The sequence below is a fragment of the Phaseolus vulgaris genome, chromosome 1, assembly GCF_000499845.2.
Source record: "Phaseolus vulgaris cultivar G19833 chromosome 1, P. vulgaris v2.0, whole genome shotgun sequence".
In the NCBI taxonomy this organism is placed as follows: Eukaryota; Viridiplantae; Streptophyta; class Magnoliopsida; order Fabales; family Fabaceae; genus Phaseolus; species Phaseolus vulgaris.
This window is the reverse complement of record NC_023759.2, coordinates 14,951,075-14,974,517: the sequence shown is the minus strand read 5'-3', so window position 1 is coordinate 14,974,517 and position 23,443 is coordinate 14,951,075.

Below are 23,443 nucleotides of genomic sequence, written 5' to 3'. Positions count from 1 at the left end.
ATATCAAATTCCATTATTTTTTTTCTATTAATGTTGGGTTAGAAAACATTACACTCAATGAAGAAGGGGAATACAATTCCTACAAAAAATTAGAAAATAAAATTTCAATTCAAGATGATAGACTTCTTATTGGATCATGATTAGAAGTGTCAAAGGAATTGTGGAAGTTGACCAAACAAAATATCATTTATGTTCAAGGATTTGCAACAATTATAGTAAGGATTGCGAGCAATTGCTTTGGAGGAAACCAACACAACTAAAAAGTTGATGCTCTAAAGTAAATTACGGTTAGAAAGAAAAGTAGAAACATCTTCTGGCACATTGATTTTATCAATATATAAAATTCGTGGATAAGTACTGTTAATATTATTAATAATTTTTATTTAAAAATATATTTATTGTTATTATTAATTATTTATTTATTAATATTAGTATCAATTATTGAAGTTGTGATCCCTCACAAATTTTTTTTCTCCACAATGTTAGTTTATATGATAATTCTTTCTTTCTCATTGTCTTATTATTCTCGAGGGACCAAACTATCTTCATTGGTCTCCTTTCAAAGAACAAGATAGGTTTCATGTATGGAACTATAGAAACTCCCACTCATACCAACTTATTGTTTCCAACATGACATAGAGTCAATATGTTGGTTGTTTCCTGGATGCTCAAGGTTGTTTCTTCACCCATTGTACATAACATTATCTATATGGACAATGTCTTTGACATATGGAATGATTTAAAAGATTCTCACAAGGAGACATGATCATATTTCTGATTGTCAGGAGATTATTTGTTCTTTCAAACAAGATTATAATAATGATGACCAAAATCATGAAGGTTCAAAGATAAAACTACAATCTCAGCAAATTGGGGCGCGAGCGGTGTTGCGACGTGTGACCTGGTGTGTGCGGAGGTTGTTCTAGGGGTTGGATGGAGTGGTGTGGCGTTGGTGGAGTGGTACAGGTGTTTGAGCCGCTGGTGTGGGTTTTTGATGCGAGGTGTAAAGTTTCTTCAATAGTATATTGACACTTTTGGATGAAGTTTAATATTTTATTTAGATATTTTGTTTGGATTTTGTGAGGCATGGTAAAAGTAATGAAAACACCAATGATAAAATAACAACTACCTATACTATGATCAACCATGGCTAAGCCTACAAAATATTAAGACTAATAAAACTAGGATTTACCAAATTCTTCTTTCCTTTTTATTTAGAAAAACCCAGTAACTTAAATATGTGATTGAGTTTGGTCGGTATGGTATTGAATCTATCCTAACAATAATTAAATTGGTTGTCCTTAATATAATCAAGATTATATTAGTGCCTAGTTTATGAGAACAATGTTTTCGCAAGGCCCTTGAATCTTCTTAAAGCATTCATATTATGTGGTTGTTAAGGTGAGTTGTTTATCCTTATTTTGTAAGCTTTTCAACATTACGTAGATTTAAACTTTCTATCTGAATGTTTAATTAAAATTCAAATATAGATTTAAATATTTTGTAGATGATTTTGCTTTAATTAATAACATGGTAGCCAACACGTTCTTTAAAGATGTGACTGCACTGATTTATGAAATTCTCAATGACAGTGAATGAAAATGCAAGAGAGAAAGAGAAAGAGATATCGAAGCAAAAAAGAAGTAAAGTTAAAACAAAGCATCAATTATATTATTCTTTTCCCATATTAAGGAAATAATAATTATCAAATTATATGCAATTATTGTATGTACTCAATTATATGCAATTAATATAATAATTATTAATAATTATAGAATCTCATGATTAGTATCCCTACCTAATTAGATTGTAATTTGGAGAAAGAAACTCCCTATATATTTTCTATACATTGTATATATACACATTAGAAATAAGAAACACATCTCTTTTTCTTACCATTTTTTTTAATTTTCTTATATGGTATCAGAGCACTGATCTTGGTGTCCTGACAACCTCTCCATTTTTATCCCCTAAATAAAAAAAATCATGTCTAACAAAAAAGCATCACTAACGAGTCCGATAGAAACCTCGTACAAGGCTTTAGTGCCGAGCAAATTCAGCAATTGGCAAATGCTATTTACTCGCTCAACAATGACGGTAAACAACACGCAGGCTTATACTACATGTCCCCTTTTTCAAACCAAGCCCACACATCTCAAATATCGACCGACCCTGATTTATGGCACAAGCGCCTCGGACATCCTTATCCGGCGTGTCTACAACTTGTATCTTCCTTACTACCTATCCCTATCAGTAAAAATCTCATTCCCATTCATAATAATTGTAGTATTTGTCCCAAAGCTAAACAAACAAGGCTACCATTTCCTTTAAGCACAATAAAATCTCATTCTCCATTTAATCTATTGCATTGTGACATCTGGGGTCCTCATAAAACCCCAACTCATTTTGGAAAACGTTTTTTTCTCACTATAGTCGATGACTATACTAGATGTACTTGGCTATTTCTTATGAATCACAAATTTGAAACCCAACATCTCTTAGAGTTATTCATTACATTTGCACAAAATCAATTTCAGGCATCTATTAAAACCATCCGCGTTGACAACGGACAGGAATTTATTTCAATGTATGATTTTTTTCTCAAAAAAGGTATTGAATGTCAACGCACTTGCGTCTACACTCCTCAACAAAATGGAGTAGTAGAACGCAAACCTAGACATGTTTTAAACACAGCATGAGCCCTCCTATTTCAGTCCAATTTACCATTAGAATTTTAGGGAGAATGTGTTTTAACCGCCACATATATCATTAATCGCTTGCCACCACCTTTACTGAAAAATAAATCACCTTTTGAGCAACTATATAATCAACCACCTTCACTTTCTCACCTAAAAACTTTTGGTTGCCTCTGTTACACAACTGTTGTTTCACCTAAGCAAAAATTTGATCCGCGCGCCCGACAATGCATCTTCATTGGTTATCCTCACAGTAAAAAAACATACAAATTATTTGATATAGATGCAGACACTTTTTTTACCAGTCGAGATGTCATCTTCCATGAAAGTGTTTTCCCATTCTGCCAACAGTCACAGACACAATCCTCACCTCCATTACAAGGTATTTTGCCCACTATTGACATTGACTTATCCACTCCTGTCCAACATTCACTCGATCAACCTTCTTCTCTTACTCATCACAATGCACCTGAACCTCCATCAAACCAATCTTCTTCTCCTACTCGTCACAATACACTTGAACCTCCATCAAACCAACTCTCTTCTCCTACTCGTCACAATACACCTGAACCTCCATCAAACCAACCTTCTTCTCCTACTCGTCATAATACACCTGAACCTCCAGTAGACCAACCTTCTTCTCCCATGCCAAGAAGTCTAGCACCCATTACCAAACCTTCTCCAACCGACCTTCTTGTTCGACAATCCAGTCGCACATCAACCCTACCTTCCTGGCTTCAAGACTACGTAACGCGATCCCAAGTCAATCATTCGACCACTGCCCAAGACTGGCCGAATGGAACCAGGTATCCTATGCATCATTTTCTTTCTAATTCACGATTTTCTTCTACACATAGTGCATATCTTGCTAACATCACAACCACCAAAGAACCTCACACTTATGCTCAAGCTATCCTTGATTCAAATTGGCAAAAAGCAATGGACGAAGAGCTTTCCGCCTTGCAGCTAAATCAAACGTGGACCTTTACACCGTTACCCGCTGGGCAGAAACCCATCGGATGCAAATGGGTCTATAAAATAAAGTACAATTCAGATGGTAGCGTCGACAGATATAAGGCGCGCCTTGTCTCAAAGGGGTACACTCAGATTGAAGGTGTCGACTATTCTGAAACTTTTTCACCAACAACAAAATTAATAACGTTGAGGTGTCTTCTCACCATTGTAGCAGCCAGAAATTGGTTTACTAGATGTGCAAAATGCCTTCTTACATGGCACATTGCATGAAATTATTTACATGGACTTGCCACCCGAGCATCATCGACAGGGGGAGAACATTGTATGTCGACTCAACAAATCCCTTTATGGTCTCAAACAAGCATCTCGAACATGGTTTTCAACATTTTCTCATGTGATTAAATCTGTAGGATTTCAACAGTCCAAGACAGATTACTCTCTATTCACAAGACATAATAACTCATCATTTACTGTCCTTTTGATTTATGTGGATGATATTCTTTTGACAGGAAATGATTTGACAGAAATTCAGCGTGTTAAAGATTGTCTATTACAACAATTTCACATTAAAGATCTTGAAGACCTAAAATATTTTCTAGGGATTGAATTTTCCCGTTCCAAAGCTGGTATTGACATGTCCCAAAGAAAATATGCGCTTGATATTTTGCAGGATACGCTCGTCCAGACAAATTTCCAATGGAACAATACCTAAAACTCACACCAGACGATGGAGAGTTATTAAAGAATCCAGTCAAATACAGGTGACTCGTGGGATGACTGATATACCTCACGGTTACTCGGCCTGACATAGCATTTTCGGTTCGGACCCTAAGTCAATATATACAGGATCCACGGAAACCTCATTGGATGCTGCAATTCGAGTCCTAAAGTACATCAAAGGATCACCAGGACAAGGATTGTTATTGTCATCCGAAAACAATCTGACATTGACAGCTTATTGTGACTCAGACTAGGGAGGTTGTCAAACAACTCAGAGATCAGTATCTGGGTATTGCATTTTTCTTGGTTCTTCTATTATCTCATGGAAGTCAAAAAAACAGACAAACATGTCAAGATCATCAGCGGAAGCAGAATACCGTGCGATGACCAATACTTGTTTGAAGATAGTTTGGTTGCGATATCTGTTGCAAGATTTAAAGGTGCCATGTAACTTATCAGCTCAACTTTTCTGTGACAATCAAGCGGCATTACATATAACAACAAACCCTGTATTTCATGAACGCACAAAACACATTGAGATAGACTGTCACATTGTGCGAGAAAAATTACAAGATGGGATAATCAGTCATTTATATGTACCGACACAGTATCAGCTCGCAGATATTTTTACAAAGGCATTAGGCAAGGAATGGTTTTTGACGCTACGACACAAGTTGGGGGTTCATGATCTTCACCTACCAACTTGAGGGGAAGTATTAAGGAAATAATAATTATCAAATTATATGCAATTATTGTATGTAATATTATACGATATTGTACCCAATTATATGCAATTAATTTAATAATTATAGAATCTCATTATTAGTATCCCTACCTAATTAGATTGTAATTTGGAGAGAGAAACTCCCTATATATTTCCTATACATGGAGTGATGTATATATACACATAAGAAATAAGAAACATTTCTTCTTACCATTTTTTATCATTTTCTTATAAGTGTTGGAAATCCCACATCGATTAGAGATTAGAGCCTTTCATAGTATATAAGTGGGTGCAAACCTCACCTCATTGAGCCCGTTTTATGAGGTTGAGTTAGGCTTAAAGCCCACTTCTTAACATGGTATCAGAGCCATTTTCGAGCCTATCCTAACGAGTATTTGTTGGGTTTATCAAGCCACCCGCCATCGGGTCGTTATCAGACCACCCATAACATATATCTCCACGCACGAGTTGGTAGCCTCGGCGTGAGGGGGTGTGTTGGAAATCCCACATCGACTAGAGATTAGAGCCTTTCATAGTATATAAGTGGGTGCAAACCTCACCTCATTGAGCCGGTTTTATGAGGTTGAGTTAGGCTTAAAGCCCACTTCTTAACATCCCAACATTCAAAAGAAGGCAAGGGTAGCGAATACAAAAGGAAACAAACTAACAACTAAACATCGCGTAACAAACCAACGTACAAACTAACTATTAAGACGGTCTAGCCAACCTCTTAGGAAACTAACAATTTGATTTGATCTTGTACGAATATATTAGGGCAGTTTGTCAATATACTAAACTACTACAATTTTTTTTATTAAATATCAAATAATTTATAGATAAAAATAATTAATTATTATGTTGATTAAGTTAAATCATATTTTATAAATTAAAAATTATTAACATTTAAAGTATTTATAAATTTTTATTAATAATACTATTTTAAATGTCAATAATTTTTTAGTTTATAAAATAATATCTAACTAATCAATATAATGAATAATTATTTTTTGTCGATAAATTAATTGATATTTAATGATTTTTTTGTAGTAACGATCTAGTAAGAACAAAGAAGCTAAACATTATGATGACCAAAGTGTCTACGAGAACAAACAAACTAGACAATATAAATGGGAGACTATCTAAACCAAGACTAGACGGTCTAGCAAAAAATTGTCTATACCAACGTAATAAACTAATAATTAAGATAGTCTAGACAATCTGGAACAAACTAGACGGTCTGATGTTGTACAAACATTACGATTTGTCAACATACTAGACAATCTAATATAAACAAAGATGCTAGACAATCTCATGATCAAACTGTCTACAAAAACAATAAATTAGACGCTCTAAAAGAGAGATTGACTACACCAAAACTAGACGGTCTAGCTAGAAACCTTTTATACTAACTTTTACCCATTAAATAGTCTAACAAGAAACTGTCTAGAGAGCCTCAAACAAGTTTATCATTAATACCAATATTTCTAATGTGTGTATTTAAATCAATTTTATTAATCTTATAATTAACTGTTATCATTAATACCAATTGATATGAACGATTGTGTGTAGAAGCGTCTAGGTCCTCTCGTAAGAGATTTCGAAGAACAATTAGGCTTTGGACAAAGGGAACCTTTAGGTGACTTCCGATTATACCAAGAACAAGAATAATGATAAAGAATTGAGAAAAGGAAACAAAGTGCATATATTATTCATAACTCAAATAATAGTTCAATACTCTACTTATAGAGTACTAAAGATTACAAATGTTAAAGATAAATGATAGAAAGATAAATGATAAAATCCTAACTAATTAAATGATAAAATCTTAACTAATTAAATCCCAACTAAAAATAAATGATAAATGATAGAACTACTAATTAAATCCTAACTAATTAAATTCCAACTAAAGATAACAGATAAATGATATAAACTACTAATTAAATCCTAACTAATTAAATCCTAAAACTTTAGAATATAACATTAACATTATATTATTATTTAAAACGTTTTGTCTGTTAATTTCGCTTATTGATAATACGTTATTGGTTGCGTGAGCCCTCTGGCTTCAAAACTATAAGAAATCTTAAAATAACCATTTTGTGTACATGCATTTGCACAGATAATATTCTTCATAAAATAAAATCATGAAAAATTCATGTAGTTTCCAATAATTTTTTTAAACCTGAGTCAATTATCTAGGTTCAAATGATAATGTTATTACAAATTAATAATCAAATTTAACCAATAAGCCCTTCTTCATACGGTAAATTCATTCATTAAAAATAGTCATTTCTTATAAAATTCTGTTTACTCAGTCTCTCAAATGAGTAAAATATCAAAGGTAAACAAATAAAGGGTAAAATATGATTTTTTGTAAAGTTAATTTTAATTTCTTAAAATTTTGTCTGGCTTTAGTCTATTTATTCTGACATGTATTACTTTTGATTCAATAATTTTTATAAAGGGATAAAAGTGTGATTTAGAAGTGAAAGACCGTACATTTTAAAATTAAAGGAAAAAAATGCTAAAATTTGTTCACATGTTTTAGTGGTAGATAAATTTAAATTTCAAGTTTTCTTTCCTGAAAATTCGTAATTGATTTTAACCCAGTATTTTACAATTTATATTTTATATCTTTTATAAAAGAAATGGATTAAACAAAAAATTGAATTTAAATTTGTCTTCTTTTTTTTTGCTGCTTCTTCCTACACCCATGTGTTCTTCAAACACTCCATAGTAAATACAAAATTACTTTTTTTTCCTTAAGTAAAAAGTTTAAAAGCCAAATCTCTACACTATTTTTCACCTTACTCTTTCTGTTTTCTTCTCTCACCCTACGACACCCTAGCTCATGGATCCACCTTCAAAGTTCATTTGTGGTGATTTTTTCACACATATTCAAAGGTTTTGCTTCCCACTTGTGATTATGTGCTTGTAGAGATAAGTATTTGTGTTTATTGAACTGTTCTCTTCCACTGGGTTGTTGTCTTTACCGTTTCAGAGCATTTTTTTTATTTTTTCCAAAACTTTCGGCTTACGTAATGCAGTTTATTTTGTTTGAACAATTACGTAAAACAGTATTGCAGATTAAATCCGGTTATAACCTCTGAGTTTTTTTTTTTTTAAGAATAGGGAATTTCGAATTACGTAATTCATAATAATAATAATAATATAATACTGGATTGAGAAATTATTTTTGAATTATGTAGTTTGAAGTTAGTTTTTGAGAAAATGTTTATGACTTAGTGTTTTTTTTTTATGGAAGAAGGCCAAACACAACCTTTCATGAAAGGCAAGAGCCAAGTCAAGAACGTCCAAGACCAAGCTAGGAGCGTCTAGGGCAAGAAGACCAAGCTAGGAAGCGTCTAGGACAAGCTAGGAGCGTCTAGGAAAAGAAGACTTGGATCAAGCTATGAATGGGAGAGTGGCATACTAGCACATATTCCGTGAAGGCCCAACAAGTGTAGTTTGACTTTAATTGGGTGTAAATAGCATAGCCATGTGGACAAATGTTTATTTTTCTGCACATTAGAATTAAGGAGGAGTTAACCTTGATTAGCAAAGGTTTCTAGAAGCCTTCACTAATCAAGGGACGGTTTTGGTAGCCATGTGAACCCATGTGCCCATGTGCCTCACATTTACATTTCATTTGACTTACATTTCATCTTCTCTTAGCTTAGGATTTACGGCCTCCTTAGCCTATAAAAGGAGATGCCTAGCTCTTGTATTTTCAAGATTAATGAGAGTAAAGTTATGCTGCCAACATTGTGCCATACTTTGCTTTTCCCTAGTTTCTAGGATCTAATCTTCATCTTCATCACCTACCATAGGGCTGGCCGAACCTCCCTCTTTCCATACACATCATGCACCTTCAAGATCACCATAGCTCCTAGGAGGATCTTGCACATTTCAATCCATAGCTTCCGCACCCTTGATCATGATTCCGAGAAGAGCTCCATGAATTTGCCATCATTTGGTATCATGAGCATAGGTTCTTCAAAGATGAGTAGTTCTTGGTCATTTTCATTTTGAGTTCTTCTTTATTTCATGTTGTTCATCTTGTTTTCATACTTGTCTTGCTGTTTTTAATTTTTTTTACTTTGATTTGGTGTGCTATTTGGAAAATCCAATCGGTGCACTTTGCTTAATTGATCTTGAGCAATCCTTGTGCAATTTTTGGTAGGATTCCATACACCTTTGAGTTGCTGTTTTTATTTTAGGTATTTGAGTCTTTATTGCAATTTTATTTGGTTCATTTTATGCTCTTTGAGTCTTTTAATTTCTGAATCTATATGTGTTTTGTCTAGTCATGTTTTTCCAAATTGTCATCAAATCATAAGTAGTACTTTGTTTGGCTTATTTGTTTCTTGATTTTGGTCTAAATACTTGTTTTGAATCTGTTGTGTTTTGATCTTTTGGTGCCTTTTATTTTTTAGCTTGAGTTCATATTTGTGTTTAGATCTACACAAATTCCTTTTCATCAATACCATTGTGTTTATCTTTTGGTCTCTTGTTGTTTTTTTCCAGTTTTTGCAGAATCCCCTGTTTTACATAACTCTATGCTGGCTGTTTTGTTTAAGAAAATTATTTTCCCACATAGGAAATTTCTGATTCTCTGGATTATGCAAGATTGAGGTGTTACAGAAAAGACAAAAAAAGAATCAGCTCAAAAGAGTCAATAGAAAAAAAATGATAAATTTGTTTAAAACAGTGTGCAAATCTGGGCGCTACAGTTGGCGTAACTGAACACTGAATTTGAAAAATTTATTAAAAAAAATGGTTCATGCGTTTGGAGTGAAACCAACGCCAGATTTTAGTTACGATCTTGAATTATTTGCATATAAATTTTCAGAAGCAAATCTTAAAGGGGAAGCTCATCATAAATCGGGGAAAAATCACGTTCTCTGGCCCACAACAATTTTCCAGTGGTGCTGTTTTTTTATTTTGAAATCTATTCTAGTGCTATTCTTAGGATCCATTTTGTGTGCCTACCTTTATTTGAGTACCTTTATTTGCTTGTCTAATATTCTTGGAACTCTTTCTAGTTGTCACAATCTAACTCCATTTGTGTGGTATTGTTTTTTCCAATTAAATTGTTTCTTGCTTTCATTGTTTGGCCTCTAAATTTGGTGTTGGAATTCATTCTCAATTGGTGCTTATTTGAGTGGAAATTTGACTTGAGTAAGGTCTAGTCTTCTTGATAGGTGCTGGAATTGGAGAATTAAGTCCTTAATTCTAAGAGTAACAAAAGCAAAGGCAGAAACAAATACTTCGCAAAACACCACAAACACTTGGAGGGCCCAACAAGAAAAGACAACCAAGGAAGTGCCAATAGCAAAAAAGATCAACAAAGGGAGTTTTCTTAATTTTCTTTGCAACTTAACTTGTGTTAATTACTTCTTTAATTACGTGATTAGACGGTGAGTGCGTCTTCAAGGGCTCCAAGTGTCCAAGAAGCCTCACCTAGGACCGACTAGTGTAGAGTTTTCTAATTAGCAATTGTTAATTGTTTTTAATTGCATTTCCTTCCCTAATTAGCTACGCTTGATGACTTTTTACGGCAAGTGCACCGCGTTTGTCAAAAGTAATAATTGTCCCTAAGGACGGATATCGATCCCACAAGGAACGGTGAATTATCGAGTACAATAATCGCTAAATATAAAACAGAACAATTAAAAGAGTTTTGAATTAATTGTGTTGGCACTGATCAATAAGAAAACAAACAAATAATTAGTTGTTTCAATTGGAAAAATAAGGATTAGTTTCATTTCTCTCACTCTTAAGTATTTTGATTAGCATGTCAATATTAAGTTCTTTGATTGAAATTGATGCCCGTATAAAAATCATTTATATCGATTCCTCGCATATAAAATCCTTAAGAATGTCCCCTAACTATCGATCCCTCGCATAATTATAAGAACAACTTAGAACGAAGCTCAGACGTTTAATAGCAATTAACATTTCAAGTCTATTCCTAGCACTCAAATATGTTAAGTATTGTTGTTTAGGTCCGAACCCTAAAAATACCTCCCGGTCAGATTTAAGATTCTCAATTTGTCACGGAAAATTAAAAGTAAAACAACAATACCAATAATCAATCAAGAACTGAATATTAATATATAAAATATCACCTCAATACATAAGAGTTTGAGCAGATTACTCCCAATCCCAAAGGGTAGAATTAGCCACGCATACTTCTATCACCTTCCATTCTCCCAATTGGGATACAATTCACTCTATGGTGTTTTCCTCTCAATCTCGCACACTAAGGTTGAGCCTCTAGCCCTCTATTTATCCTAGTTTTCTAGGGTTAGGTTTATTGTGTCGCGCTAATGGGCTAAATGATAAAACATAAAAAAGGCCCAATCTTTCTTTGCATCTTTTCCATTCTGGGACCTTCTATCTTTATCCTTTTTAGCTCAAATCATTCATCTTTAATCCAAATCTCCAATCTTCCTTAGAAATCTGCAATTAACACCAAATTTGGGAATAAAATACTCTTATTCAAATAAAGATCATAAAAAATGTAAAAAGGTATAAATTCATAAATTAGGGATTATTTTATATGTAAATTAGCAATAAATCCTCATAAGTGCCTATATTTTAATATGAAATATTACTGAAATTAGACTCTTATCACTTGTGTTGCCTTGTTTAAGTTTTGTCAATTCGTCTTGCTTGGTTAATTAGTTAGCTAGCATTGTTTTCTTGCATTAAAATCTGATTTCTCAACTTAATTGTGTTCTAAGTGGTTTACTAAGAGAAAACTTTGTGTGAAGACATTGAGGGATAGTTTTTGGCTAAGGCAAAGGCTTGGTATTTAAGTAGTCCTTTGTGACTCACCTCCCTTACCTGGAAAACTACCTTCTTTGACTTTCCTAAATTTTCTCAAAGTAAAATACTTGTATACACAAAGCTCTAGCCATGTCTTCTCCTCCTCACTCTCCAAAGTCTATTGAAAGTGAAGTAAAATCTATAAAAACTCTTTTGAAAGAAGTTTCACAAACTGTGCAAATGATTTCTTTTAGATAATTGGAGAATGAGACTAAAATTAATGAGTTGGCTAAAGCCCAAGAAGAGAAATCACAAAAATAAAAAAAAATCTCATACTCATGCATCTAAAAGTAATGAGTCTCTAGGGGAGGGGAGCCTTAGAATCCATGATTACTACCAACCACCCCCTAGGAGAAATAGAAGAAGAGAGGAAGAGAGCCCAAGGGAAGTAAGGGTAGACCTACCCCATTTCTATGGTAAGGAAGATGTAGAGGTATACCTAGATTGGGAGATGGAAGTAGAGCAACTCTTTGCTTGCCATAGGGTGAGTGAAGAGAGGAAGGTACCCTTAGCAACCCTTAGTTTCCAAAGCAATGCCATGTATTGGTGGACCTCTCTAGAGAGAGACGACGTCTTCATAGGGAGACTCCCATAGAATATTGGAATGACCTTAGGGGAGCCCTAAGACGTCGCCACATACCTTCCTACTACCATAGGGAGTTAATGGACAAGCTCCAAAGACTCCAACAAAAGAACATGAGTGTGGAAGAGTATAGGCAGAAAATGGAGCTCTACATGATGAGAACATCCATTAGAGAGGAAGAAACCACCACCAGATCCAGGTTTCTAAGTGGGCTCAACCTTGAGATAAGGGATAGAGTAGAACTTCTACCCTACCAAGACTTGAATGACTTGGTTCAACTTTGCATTAAAGTTGAACAACAAAATTTGCGCAAAACTTCAAGCCAAAGGGTGGGTTCTTACTCCAACTCTTATCCCAAGAAAGACTTTAAAAGGGAGGGTAGCACATCTAGAGACGAAACCAAAGAAACTACCAAACCTTTAGTGAAAGATGCCTCCACCCCATCCATCCGTGCTAGGGACACCAAGTGTTTTAAGTGTTTTGGAAGAGGGCATGTGCAAGCACAATGTCCAAACCAAAGGGTTTTGTTCTTAAAAGGAAAAGATGAGTACACGAGTGGTGAGGATGAACCTAGTACACAAGAAAAGGGGGAAGGAGAGAGGATAAATCCTTTGGAGGGGGACTTATTGATGATTCAAAGAATCCTCCACAATCAACCTAGTGCATCCATCGAGACACAACGAGAGAACATTTTTCATACTAGATGCAATGTTTTAGAAAATTTATGCTCTCTTATTGTGGATGGTGGATCATGCTGCAACTGCTGTAGCACTAGATTGATTGAGAAACTAAATCTACAAGTAGTTCCTCATCCAAAACCTTACAATTTACAATGGATCAATGAGGATGGAGAACTACGTGTAGACAAACAAGTGGAAATCAAGTTTTCTATAGGTAACTACAAAGACAATATTTTATGTGATGTAGTACCTATGGAAGCTTGCCACATCTTATTAGGTAGACCATGGCAATTTGATAAGAAAATCTTGCATGATGGTCTAACTAACGAGATTTCTTTCATCCACAAGCACAAAAAGTTTGTACTTAGCCCTTTACCACATTCCCAAGTGGTAAAAGACCAAATACAAATGAAACATAAAAGGGATGAAGAGAAAATAGAAAAAGAGAAAACTTTTGGGAAACAAAAGGCGTGGAAGAAGAGTGTTCCTTCCCACAAGGTCATTCAACAAGTCAAGCACATTGAAAATACCCTTGAAAACATGCTTCTTGTTGAACAACCTAGCCTTACCTATTGTAAAGGAACACTTGCAAGCATGAGCACAAAAGAAGAGTCTTTAAAAGAAGCTTGCATAGATAAAGACTATTTCTCAAATGTGTTAGGATATCCCCAAGAGAATGTCAAGTTATCTATAAGCATCTACAAAAACCAATTTTTGTGTGAAGTAGTGCCTAAAACAACTTGTCATGTCTTATTGAGACAACCATTGCAAAGTGTACAAATTTTCATAAACAATTGTTGTACCAACGAGACTCTCTTTACACATGAGAGAAAAAGTTTACATGAAGGAGAACTCATGGGTCAAATTAGAGTTGATAAAACTCTAGAGCTTTTAAAAGGAAAACTTTTGTCACCCATGAGAAAAGAGGTTCAAAGACATTACTTTAGGTACAATTCTTGATTTCAAACTACACCTAAAGCAAAGTCTCAAGAACTCTATACTCCTTCGCCTTTTGATCCTTGGGAAGACACACATTTCATATTAGAACTTCCTAGGACAACAAAAGGTTTTGATTTGATTTTCATGGATAAACTCTTCTCTAGAGAAGTGCTACATCTTCATGGTTTATCCTCAAGCATAGTGTTGGATAGAGCTCCAAATTTCGCAAACCATGATTTGAGGATTCTCTTTGGAAAATTTGCAACTAAGTTGTACACTTTAAATCCTCAAAGCCATGGTCAAAATACATTTAAAAATCTAGCTCTTCCTACCATGCCTAGAATAATCAAACACATCTCATTTCTACTTTTGAGGTCAAATGTGGGCTAAATCATCTTTCTCCTTTTAAGTTGTTACCATCTTCTATAGGATTTATGCCTAAAGAGAAAGTAACCACAAATGAACATTTTCAAATAAATGAGATGATTATAGAACACATACAACCATCAAAAGAGAAATATTGTGAAAAGTTGCCAAAAACAAAGGAAAAACAAACATGGCAACTTAGTGAAATAAATTTTCAAACTAACACCTCTGCTTCATTTGATGATTTCCATAGGTACACGTTTGACCCGGGAGGGCAATCCTAGTTCTCAAAGCAAGAGGCTGCTATCCGAGATCCAGTCTGAAGATCTGAGGATAGATCTTCTCAAGAAGGAGGAGATGATGGACACCATCCAGCCACAACCATCCCCCTAGGAAGCAAAGGCATTGGATTTGAGGACAAATCCTTTTCAAGAGGGAGGGGATGATGGAAGAGGGCTAAGCACAACCTTTCATGAAAGGCAAGAGCCAAGTCAAGAACGTCCAAGACCAAGCTAGGAGCATCTAAGACAAGCTAGGAGCGTCTAGGACAAGAAGACCAAACTAGGAAGCGTCTAGGACAAGCTAGGAGCGTCTAGGACAAGAAGACTTGGATCAAGCTATGAATGGGAGAGTGTCATACTAGCACATATTCCGTGAAGGCCCAACAAGTGTAGTTTAGCTTTAATTGGGGTGTAAATAGCATAGCCATGTGGACAAATGTTTATTTTTCTGCACATTAGAATTAAGGAGGAGTTAACCTTGATTAGCAAAGGTTTCTAGAAGCCTTCACTAATCAAGGGACGGTTTTGGTAGCCATGTGAACCCATGTGCTCCATGTGCCCATGTGCCTCACATTTACATTTCATTTGGCTTACATTTCATCTTCTCTTAGCTTAGGATTTACGGCCTCCTTAGCCTATAAAAGGAGATGCCTAGCTCTTGTATTTTCAAGATTAATGAGAGTAAAGTTATGCTGCCAACATTGTGCCATACTTTGCTTTTCCCTAGTTTCTAGGATCTAATCTTCATCTTCATCACCTACCATAGGGCTGGCCGAACCTCCCTCTTTCCATACACATCATGCACCTTCAAGATCACCATAGCTCCTAGGAGGATCTTGCACATTTCAATCCATAGCTTTCGCACCCTTGATCATGATTCCGAGAAGAACTCCATGAATTTGCCATCAGTTTTGTAATAAACTAAATTGTGCATGATGTTGTGGACAAAAATGGTTAAAACTGGAGACGTTGGATCTCAGGGATATGGTCGCACAAGACCCACAACATCAGTTCGTAGAGGAGATCAGGGTGATGCTGGGGAAAAAACTATTGTTGATGTTGATAGTCATGAAGAGCCACAACATGGATTCCATGATGCATTTGTTGATTTAGTGCAACATGAGAAGGGATTCCATGGATGACCATCAAACCTTTCATTTGATGGGAAATTCAACACTATAAAACTCAACCAGAGTTAATAAGCAGCGGATAATAATTTCCCCAACTCGCAAGAATTTGTGAGAAGCAATAACAAATAATCGCAGCAACAAAAATACACTTCAGGAAGACACACGAATTTTAACGTGGAAAACCTTCTCAATGTGAGAGGTAAAAACCACGGGCACAAGCCAGTCAGTCAAACTCCACTATGATCAAATTAGGTTACACAGAGAGTCTCAAATTATAGCACAACGCTCAATAATCAGCCAAATATTGGAATATTTCCATGGTAGAAACTTAAGATATAAGGATGAACGGAGTAGGTAGAAGGTACCAAAACTGCAGAAGGAATACGTGTACACACCAAGAACACAATACGTGTTTTAAAGGAAGAAAAACAGAGAGAAGAAAGTGACACGTAAAAAGGGGAATAACTCTCAATCAATTATTTGTATATGTTATATTATGGTTACAAAAGAGAATAAAACCTTTTAAATAGGAAAAAAGAATAAGGGTAACCGCTTCCCTATCCTAACCACTTGAGAGCACAACCGCTTTAGGGAATCTCAATAGCCCCGCTCAAGCTGCATGATATATATTTACCAGACCCAATTTGGAAACAATAGGATCAAATCTAGCCGGTTCAAGTGGTTTAGTAAATATGTCTGCAGGTTGTTGAGAAGAAGGTATAGGAAGCAATTGGAAGAGTTTTGCCTGAAGTTTCTCACGTACAATATGGCAATCAATCTCTATGTGCTTTGTTCTCTCATGGAAGCTTGGATTTGAGGCTATGTGTCTTGCGGACTGATTGTCGCAGTAGACACCTGCTAGAGGTTGAGTAGTGATGCTAAAATCGTCAAGAAGATATTTCAACCATTGTATTTCACAAGTTAAAGCTGCGAGGGCGCGATATTCTGCTTCAGAGGATGATCGTGACACAGTGGACTGCTTCTTTGATTTCCAACAAATAAGAGATGATCCAACAAAAACGCAGAAGCCCGTGACAGATCGTCTAGTTTGAGGATATGTTGCCCAGTCTGAATCAGAGAACCCTTTCAACTGAAGACTAGAATTGTTGGGGAAAAACATACCCTTCCCAGGAGCACTTTTTATATACCTCAAAATACGTTGAGCAGCATTATAGTGGTCAGTGGTTGGAGCACGTAAAAATTGACTAAGAAATTGAATAGCATAACTTATATCAGGTCTAGTATTTGTAAGATATAATAACTTACCAATCAAACGCTGATATGCATTTATGTCTTCCATAGGAGTCCCATCTTTAAACAAATGTTTGATATCTTTGGTTATAGGAGTTGAGCATGGTTTAGCTGCAAGTAACCCTGTTTCTGCAAGAATATCTAGTGCGTATTTTCGTTGTGAAACATGTATACCTGTACTGGATCGTGCAACTTCAAGACCAAGGAAGTATTTTAACTTTCCTAAATCTTTTATCTTGAAAGCTTTATCTAAGGATAAAGTCACCTGTTGTATTTCAGAAATGGAATTCCCAGAGAGTATAATATCATCTACGTAAACAAGAAGAATGGTGAAGGAGTTATCTGTTTTCTTTGTGAACAGAGAATAGTCAGCAGTGGATTGAATGAAATTGATGCTTTTTAGATAAGAAGATAAATTTGAAAACCATTGTCTGCTGGCTTGTTTTAAGCCATATAAAGATTTTGTTAATTTGCAAACTTGACCGCATTTAGAAACAACCATTCCAGGTGGTGGAAGCATATAAACCTCTTCATTTAAATCTCCATGCAAAAAAACATTGTTTACATCTAATTGTTGTAAATGCCAATTATTATTGGAAGCTAAGGCAAGAAGTAACCTGACTGTAGTGAGCTTAGCAACTGGAGAAAAAGTATCCATGTAATCAATTCCTTCCAACTGGGTATATCCCTTTGCAACTAGTCTGGCTTTGTGCCTTTCAATCTTTCCTTCAGCATTGTATTTTATCTTGAACACCCATTTACATCCAATGGCCCTTTTCCCTTGTGGTAAATCTGTCAAGAACTAGGTTTGGTTCATCTCTAGTGCGGCTATTTCTTTTTCATTGCTTCACGCCACTCAGGTTTTTTGGCTGCTTCATTATAAGTTTGTGGCTCAATGATGGAAGATATGGCTAAAGAAAAATGAAGATGATTTGCAGATAATTTTTCATAGTCAATAACAGAGGAAATAGGATAAACAATGTTTTCAGAATCAATCACATTTTTTCCTGCATAGTTCATTATTTGATGGTGGTAATCTTTCAAGAAACTAGGCGCTTTTCTATTTCTACTAGAACGTCTTATGTTTTGAAAATTTTGATTAGTGTCGACAATGTCACAATGTTGTTCAGTGATAGTATTAGAAGTAGGTTCAAAGAGAAAATTGAAATCATCTTCAGTGGAATTTTTCTCTATATCATGATCATGATTCTTGATACAAGGAAAAACATGTTCATAGAACTTTATATTCCTAGTAACCAGAATTTCTCTACTATTAATATCCAAAACAATATAACCTTTGGTACCACTTTTGTATCCAAGAAAAACACATTTTTTTTGCTCTCAGATCCCGTTTGGATCTATTCCTTTCAATGGTACAAGCAAAACATAATGATCCAAAAACTTTTAAATTCTGCAAATCAGGCAACTCCTTATAAACTAATTCATATAGAGATTTCTTTCCTAAAACAATAGAAGGAATTCTATTTATTAAATGTACAACATGTATCACAGCAAAAGACCAATAGATTTCAGGTATCTTGGATTGAAAAATCAAGCTTCTAGTAACATTAAGAATATGCTGATGCTTTCTTTCCACAACATAATTTTGTTGTGGTGTTTCAATGCAACTAGTTTGATGAATGATTCCAAAACTGTTGTACAAATCATGATAAGCAAATTCATTTCCATTATCAGATCTTATGACTTTGATTTTGATTCCAAACTGATTATTTATCAAGTTAATGAAATTGGATAAAGTTGTTCTAGTTTCAGATTTGTGTCTCATAAGAAAAATCCAAGTATAGCGACTATGGTCATCCACAACAGTTAAGAAAAATCTATGTCCATGGATAGATGGACTAGCAAAAGGCCCCCATATGTCAACATGAATCATGTCAAAGATATTATTAGAACGATTATTACTATGTAAAAAAGGCAATTTATGTTGTTTTGCATAGTGACAAGTATCACAAACAGTATTTTGTTTAAAACAAACGTAAGGATGAGTATCACTAATGTATTGAAGAACTTTATCTGAGGGATGTCCAAGTCTATGATGCCAAACATCTTCACTGCAATTTCCATTCTCGGGTATTCCAGATTCAATGATATTCAGGCAGGCCTTTTGTTGAGGAATTTTCAAGAAATACAAGCCATCATGTAATTCAGCTAGACCAATTGTCTTCAATGAGATGGTGTCCTGAATCTGACATTGCTTAGAAGAGAAAGTCAGTTTACATTTAAGAGATTCAATGACACGTTGAACAGAAACAAGATTAAAAGTAAATTCAGGAATGTATAAGACATCATATAGAAAAAAAAATCAGATAATTGTACAGTTCCTGCATGTTCAGCTATAACATGTGAATTGTTTGGCAATTTAACAATTATAGGTTTTATCTTGTAAAATTTTTTAAAACAATATTTGCAGTGAGTAACGTGATCTGTTGCTCCTGTATCTAATATCCAAGAATCTCTTACATACTTACCTTTCTCAGTTTTTCCAGAAGATAACTCACCAGTGAAGCTGTTCACCTTATGAATAGACTCATTTTTTGATTCTTGGCAAATCTTCAAGATTTGTTGAATCTGTTCTTGTGAAAACTGTACACTCTCTTGACTAAGGGAATGCTTATGACCTTCTTGATCAATATCTTCAGTCTTGTTAGTAGCAGCATAATTTTGTGAAAAAATGTTGTTGATGGCTCGATCATTCTTGTGTTTATACCATGGAGGAAATCCATGTTTTGAAAAGCATTCATCAGCAGTGTGGTTTAGTTTGTGACAATAACTACATTGCTTACCATAATTCTGATTTCGGCTTCTTCCTCTCCCTTGTGATTTCCACCCGGTTCCAATGACTTTATCTTGTTTCCAATTATTTGGGTTTGCAGAATTTATCAGAACTTTGTTGTCAAAAACTACAGTTCCCATTAATTGCCTTTCTTGTTGTAGAACAAGTGAGAACACACGATTGATGCTTGGTAAGGGGTCCATGAGTAGAATCCGAGTCTTAACCGTGCCATAAAGATCATTGAGACCCTTCAAAAAACAGATAACATATTCCAAGTCTTTGTATTTGATAATATTTTTCATCAAAGAACAGTTACATTTTACCTCACAAATGCATTCTGGAGTTGGTCTTAATGACTCAAGTTCCTCCCATAGAATCTTCAAGTCTATAAAAAATCCAGAGACACTCCTTTCTCCTTGCTTCATTGAATGAACTTTTTGCAAAAGATCAGAGATCCTAAAATGATCTCCTTTTGAAAACCTCTCTTTCAAATCCTCCCAGAGTTCCACTGCATTTTCTATGTATATAGTGCTCTGTGCAATCTGCTTATCAACCACACGTGTGATCCATGAGATCACCATGACATTACATCTCTCCCATGCTTCGTAGAGAGATGTCCCTTGCTTCGGCATATCCAAAGACCCATCAATTAATTTCAATTTATTCTTGGACAATAAGGCCCGTTTCATAGCCCTGCTCCACGTATGGTAATTTGTACCATGGAGTTGTATATTTATCAAGATCATGCTTGGGTTTTCTCCTGGATGAAGATAATAGGGGCTGGAAGGATTCTGAGGATTGTTAACACTATTGGCATTTGATAAACTCTCCATGAAAACAAAGAATCAAGAAAAAGAACAAGCAAGATCAAAAGAAAGAGTTAAAAAAAAGGGGCAGCGGAAGCAGAGCGGGTCTTAGCCCGCTCTGATACCATATTGGAATATTTCCATGGTAGAAACTTAAGATATAAGGATGAATGGAGTAGGTAGAAGGTACCAAAATTGCAGAAGGAATACGTGTACACACCAAGAACACAATACGTGTTTTAAAGGAAGAAAAACAGAGAGAAGAAAGTGAGACGTAAAAAGGGGAATAACTCTCAATCAATTATTTGTATCTGTTATATTGTGGTTACAAAAGAGAGTAAAACCTTTTAAATAGGCAAAAAGAATAAAGGTAACCACTTCCCTATCCTAACCACTTGAGAGCACAACCGCTTTAGGGAATCTCAATACCAAATAGCAATACAACAGAGATGAAACAGAACTTGAAAAATTCACAAACTGCAGTTACCATACGCGGCCTATATGTCACTGTTCCAGTGACTTTTGAACAATCTGAACGGTCAAACTGAAGAACCACGAGGTATGAACCTGTTGACAAAATGTCAATTCGATCCAACGGTGGACGAAACAGCAGAAGCAATCCGAAAATTCCCGTCCTCAAAAGAAACGCTGAAAACACTGCTGCAGTGTGAGATGAATTTCTCTCTGATCAAACAACTTTTGCAAGATCCGAATGGTAAGATTGAAGTCACACAAAGTAAGAACCTGCTAACAAAATTTCAGCCCAATCCAACAGTGAACAAAGGGTCGGTGGTGGCCGGAAGTTTCTGAGCGAAGCTTTCTCTCTCTTTAATCTTTTCTCTCTCTTTTTCTCTCACTGTCTGTCTCTGTTGCTGGCTATACCCCTGTTTGAAAAACCCTAAAGGTTAATGTTGGACTGGGCCTCCACATAGGAAGTGAGCCCAACCCAACAAATCTCCCCCTCACAACTATGTGGAGATGATCAACAAACCGACAATCCCACAACAAGTTTCAAACTTGCTTCTCAGTAGCGCCTTAGTCATCATATTAGCACAATTATCATTTGTATGAACTTTTGCCAACTCCAGTAACCTAGCTTCCAAAGCATCACGTATCCAATGATACCTCACATGAATATGCTTGGACCTAGATTGAAAAGTTGAATTCTTACCAAGATGAATTGCACTCTGACTATCACAAAATAGCAAGTACTTGTCTTGAACAAAACTAAGCTCTTGCAGGAGTTTCTTCACCCACAACAACTCCTTGCATGCTTCTGTAATGACAATGAACTCTGCCTCAGTAGTGGACAATGCAACACACTTCTGCAATCTGGATTGCCATGCCACAACTCCACCTGCAAATTTAATCACGTAGCCTGAGGTAGACCTTCTAGAATCTGTGTCTCCAGCCATATCAGAATCAGTATAGCCCACAAGGGTAGGCTTATCACCTCCAAAACAAAGCTTCAAACAAGTAGTACCACGAAGATACCTTAAAATCCATTTCACAACATTCCAATGCTCTCTACCTGGATTAGACAAAAATCTACTAACAGTACCAACAACATGTACAATATCAGGTCTTGTACACACCATTGCATACATCAAACTACCCACGACAGATGCATAAGGAACCCGTTGCATATCTGATTTTTCAGTTTCATTAGAAGGACTTTGTTTTGCACTCAATTTAAAATGAGTAGCAAGAGGAGTGCTTACCGCCTTAGCATTTTCCATCTGGAACCTCTGTAGCACTCTTTTAACATAGTGCTCCTGTGACAACCAAAGCTTCTTCTCTTGCCTATCACGCATGATTCTTATACCAAGAATTTGCTTAGCATCTCCCATATCTTTCATAGCAAATGACTCACTCAATTGCTTCTTCAACCTGTTGATCATGGAAATATCTTTCCCAACAATAAGCATGTCGTCAACATAAAACAACAGGATAATGAAATCATTATTAGCAAACCTTTTAACAAAGACACAATGATCATAAGTAGTCTTCTTGCAGCCATGCTCACACATAACAGACTCAAACTTCTTGTACCATTGACGCGGAGCCTGCTTCAAGCCATATAGACTTTTTCTCAGCCTACACACATGATCTTCCTTGCCTTCAATAAGAAAACCATCAGATTGCTTCATGTAAATCTCTTCCTCCAAATCACCATGAAGGAAAGCAGTTTTAACATCCATTTGCCCTACCTCTAAATCAAGAGTAGCAGCCAAACTCAGCACAATTCTAATGGATGACATCTTTACCATTGGAGAAAAAATCTCATTGAAATCAATGCCTTTTCTCTGTCTAAAATCTTTCACCACCAATCTGGCTTTATACCTTGGAGATGTAGAATTGCTTTCTTGCTTTACCCTATAAATCCACCTGTTTTCCAGAGACTTCTTGCCTTTTGGCAATTTCACCAAGTCAAAAGTGTGATTATCATACAAAGACTTTATTTCATCTTGCATTGCATCCAACTACTTTTCTTTTCTTCACTCTCTATAGCCTCAAGATAACACTCAGGTTCTTCTTCATCTGTCAAGGTAACATAGTCATTAGAAGGATACCTGGTAGATGGTTCCCTCTGCCTATTAGACCTCCGAATTTGAACTTCAGGTGGTTCAGGAGCATCACCAAGATCTTCATCTTGTGACATCC